This window comes from Molothrus aeneus, chromosome 1 (genome assembly GCF_037042795.1).
Source record: "Molothrus aeneus isolate 106 chromosome 1, BPBGC_Maene_1.0, whole genome shotgun sequence".
NCBI classification, from domain to species: domain Eukaryota; kingdom Metazoa; phylum Chordata; class Aves; order Passeriformes; family Icteridae; genus Molothrus; species Molothrus aeneus.
In genome coordinates, this window is record NC_089646.1 from 113,244,001 (window position 1) to 113,249,155 (window position 5,155).

Below are 5,155 nucleotides of genomic sequence, written 5' to 3' on the forward strand. Positions count from 1 at the left end.
TCTGCCAGGGCTCCGGCAGCACTCTGCACTGATGCACACGTTCTCCACTGCCTCTGTCCCCGCAGCTCACAAGCTCACATGACTTCTTTCTAAACACTGAGATGCACATAAATTAAAAGAAAAGCAAGAAATAAATTCTGTTGTGAATGAATGCTTATTTTAATACACTTTTCCAAGTTTTCTTTCCTCAATTCCCTTGCACTCCCAGGCCTCAAGAAATAATCCTCTTTGCCTTATTGAATCCCACAGGATTTCAGACTAGTAGACACTGAATAAAAGGGGAATTTTAAGTTTAGATGCTTTGCCTGCTCCATCAGCTCTTTCATGCCTTGACTTCACAACTGTGTGTCCAAAACATTTCTCACTGGTTAACTGTGCCCCTGATCCTTTGCACCTGCAACTCCTAAGTCAGAAGCTGGCTACCATAGAAAAGAGGGGCACCCTAATTACTGTACAGATTTTTTCAAGCTGTCCCACACCATGTGAGAATCCCAGAATTCCCTGTAGAACTTTCTTCTCCCAGCTGCAGCCAGAAACAGGGAGGTGGTGTGCACAGAAATCACATCCCTCAGAGCTTATCCCTATTATACTCCCTCAAGCAGGAGTTGGCAAGGCACCAATATATGTGTCCAAGTATCTTTTAACTTGCATACAGACCTTGAAATCCCCACCAGAACTCTCTCTAAATGGCAAATTGGAAGAGAAGAGGCAGAGCCTGAGTTATTCCTACTCCTTTGGAAGAGGCTGGAAACAGCCAGACTAGCTGCATCTCAAAGTGTGCAGCAGGAAAACCAGACTCTGGAGAAAGAGAGAGGCTGTGGGTTTCCTTCAAGCTTTTCCAATCTTCAAACTTTACTTCATGCTCCTCTTGTTGAATGTCTGTGATATGACTGAGTTTTCTATTCTAAACCAATTTTTTTTTTCTAAACCTATAATCAAGAGACTAAATTATGTCAACTGAGTGAGAAATCATGTAGGAGGCTTAAAAGGTACAGAATCCCCTCTCTTAGAAGAAAAAGCTTGTTCCAATGTGATAATGGTTTTTATTCTGGTCACTGTTTTCTCCATAACTTCAGTAACTGCTCATGATCCTGTGTATAGAGCTGTCTAAAGTTACACTTTTAATGATAATGGATAAAAATCCAAAATAACAAATGTGTGACAGAAATGTCCCTGAGACAGGGACACAAACCTAAGAAGAAGTCATTTTTTTGAAGAGGAAGTAGATCCTAACACAAATTGTACTCTAATTCTGGTTTTATCCTCTGCAATCCATGGTCTCCTGCCCATGTATTGAAGGGAACTACTGTTGCTGTATCTTCTCATAAATAATTATACTGGCGATTTTCAACTTCTTATTAGCATCTTCCCCAAAATTTTCCACATTCGGCAACTAAAATATACAGGACAGATTTAAAATAGCAAATGAGTGTTTTAGCACTCATTGATAATTTAGCACTTATGAGCAATCATTTTGTCATTCTGCAATTGCTACAGGTGGGTCCAAAACTTCTATATGGGGAAGGAAACTTATTATTGCTCTGAGTAAATCTACAGCACAGATGATACAAAAAAGTAAGATAAATAGCAGACTCACAGCTTTTTGAATGTTCAATGGTTGGACAGTAAGCTGCTCATTCTCTAGCTAAATTCTATGCTGAAACTCTCCACAGATCTTAGAATTAGCACAAAAAATATGTGCTCACAGTTGTAGTCACTGGCCCTTCATGGAGTTTGCAAGGTAACTATATGGGACAGGAATGAGGTGGAGTTTGACCACAACTCTGCAAATTACAGGCTGAGCCAGAGGCGATGTTTAAGTTGTGAGATGCTTTTTGCTTATGTGTGTTCAATGTTTGGCTCTTGGTTGCTGTAGGACCTTGTGATACAGTAGAAAGAAAGTACTTGGCTAAGAGAAATGGTTTGTCTTCTGAAAGTCAAATCAAAATCATATGCACTGTTAAAAAAGAATCTTTTCTTGTGTTGGCTTTGCAAATGAAAACCTGAATTTCAGGATTATCAGCAGCAACTGGTCTCGCTGCAGGTACCGGGAACAACTGCCACGATATCGAAAGGAAAACCAAAGGCAGAGGGAGAATCAGCATCTCTGTGCCCTTCCCAACAGTCCTGTGGAAAAGGGCAGAGTCTTCTGGAGTCACAGGGCAGAGAAAGGCAGGGTGACCTAACCCAGACTGCCCGCACACCAGTGCTAGAAACCCCTGTTCCCTCTAAGGGCTTACATCAGACAGAAGGCCCTGCTTTCAAAGGAAAGTAAGGAAATATTTCGAGAAGAAAGACAGCACAAAAAAACCGTTGTCTCACCTCTCAGCTGCCATTTTCCTCCAGTAATGTTCTTACAAATACCTGGCTTGCATGCCCCCCGGGTTTTTGCTGTAATACTTTAGACCCGACAGTGTTCACCTCACTGGACTTTGGGAAACACAACAGAAACCACTTGGACTTTTTAAATTAAGAATATAATGATATATAAAGCTATATATATAATTATTATAATTATAATTTATATATAATTATTATAATTATATATAAAGCTATATATCAAATTTCATAATTGTAGAAAAATTTTTAAATTATAAATTCCAGATCTCAAAACTGAAAAAAATATCACATTCAGCTGCCTAAAACCTAGGAACTACAACATGTGCTTTTACACAAATTTTTACTTTCTCCAGGCTCTCTTCCTCAATTAAAAGTCAACTATACAATATTGCTAAATATAAGTGGAAGGGCAAACATAAACTGGAAATCTGTGAAGTATTTTCTTTTACAATCCTAATGAAATTCTTTGAATGAATAAGAAACCTGGGAGGGGGGAAATATGTGATATTTAACAATAGCAGGTAGGAAGGGCTTCAGCACTGTCTTTCTTCTTATCAAAAGCTAAAGACTTTCTGTGCCCCTATCAGCACAGGGTTTTAAAACCTTAAAGATGTGGTGGGACATTAATTCAGCCCTGACTCAGAGGTAAGAATGAACCACTTTGAATCACAGGCATGAGTCTGCAGCACGGTACCATCTGCTCACTGTGCTGCAGCACAGACCCAGCTCCATCACCTCAGCACACTCAGGCTTTGAGTGAAAGCTGTTTAGTTCCTGACACTGTTTTCTAGAAAACCATGACAATTTATGGGTTTCAGTCAAATGTGCAGAATAAGACAGACCTTGACGTGCAGCCATGAACAGTAACACTGGACACTTTGGAACAGGATCATTTCCAGAGATCACTTTCTATTCTAGAGGGTGGGGAAGAGACCACATGAGTTAAGTGGAGCACACTATCAAGATGCTTCTTCAGCTAATATTTGTTTTTATTGCATGATTAACCAAAGGCTACAATGATAGTGAGCCTGTGTAAAGGTAGGCGATGCTGGAAACACTTTCTGGTGTCTCCAGTTGCCAAGGAAACAAAGTTCTCTTGTCTCTCTGCATACAGAAATGTTAGCTCTCTGTGTGAACACAGCTCTCAGGAAATGGTGTGTTCTGTGCTCTTCAAAAGACCTGCAAAGGAGAGGAAGGGGCAAAAAGAGAGATAAGAAAGTATATGCAATGCTACTCAAACAGCTTTTGCACACATCTTTTACTCACAGCAGACTAAACACCCATCATAAGACTTGTGCTTTGCTTTTACTTGCCAATAACAGAAGTTACATACTGAAAAAAAATTACTGGTGCAGACCTTCATTGTGACCTTCAGAAACCAGCCCAATAACATGCTGAGCACTGAGATAGCTTCTGTCCCAAGGCATGTCCTCCTTCCACAAAAAAGTCCCTGGGTGGTTATGAAGAGACCAGCCACCCTCAAACTTCCAGCTGCAGGGAGGGACTGGGGCAGGCATTGAAAGGTTTCTGACTCTGGGACTTTAAAAACGAGGGGAGTTCTACAGAGAAGAGCTAACTGGCAGTGAGGAGGTCTGACTGGCTTTAAGGAATTCAGAAGATCCCAGCAGGAAGCCATCTGCCTTGCTCTGCTGTCACCCTGCCTCCCCCAGCAGCATTTCTGTCCACAGCTGGCCATGGCACACTTGCCAGGTCCCTGGAGCAGAGGCAGAATTGTCAAAACAGGTCACCACTTTGCCATCTGCCCTGCATTTAATTTCATCAAGATCCTCAGCTGGAAGTTCTATAATTTCTCAATTTTCTGGAGCAGGCTAGAGCTGTGAGTCCAGAGGAAAAAAAAGGATACTTAAACAGGTAAATGTGAGCTACAGAACAACCTTTAAGACTTCTCTTTAAAAGAGAAAATTATGGTATTCTGCAGATATCTATATAAGGATACAGATATCTGATCTACAGACCAGCTCATCTGATACAGATTATTTTAACAAAAAAACCACCTAACTAAACAAACAAAAAAAAAAATCACGCAAACCAATCAAACAAAAAGAAACAATGACAAAGCAAAACAATTATGTTTCTCTAATTATCATTTTGTCATTTACAACTATTTCTCCTCTGGGCATTAACATCACAGCATGTTGGCTTCCGAGGATGTGGAAGCACAGCTCTGCTGGTAAGTGATTACACCGTTCCTGTGTAACCCCATTCATTCCCCAGAATGGGAATCAGCTAACACAACTTGAACTTCCCCCCAACTTTGGCTCTGAGACAGGAGATGATAATGACATTCAAAATTTTGTGGGAATCCATAAAAACCACTTTAAGATTAGCCTGGTCGTTTCTTTTTAGGATGATCCCAGTGGATTGTGTGGGTAAGTACTGACTTTTCCCCAAAGAGCTCAAGATCCTGCAGCGTCTTCTCTTCACATTTTTAACAAGAAAAGACAGATGATTCATTTCCAGGAAGGGTAAGAACTCTCTTAATTATGTGCCAATGATACCTAAATCTTAATCTTCTTTGCTTTGTACTTAGAACTGTTTGTTGACTTGTTCTAGTGCCTGGCAGAAGGAAGAGTGAAAAATGATGTAGCTGAAAGTAGAGAAAAGGGAATTTTTCATACAGCCCCTAAACCTTGCCACTCCCACCTCCTCTACCTCCTCTTTTTGGCACCTTCATTCATACATAATTAATGGCTTAAAGACAAGTGTTTTGAGGAAAGATGGGTGAATTTAGCTCTCTGAATAAGGGTTGTGACTGCACCAGCTGACTAAACCATTCCCTGCTGACTCTGGGACA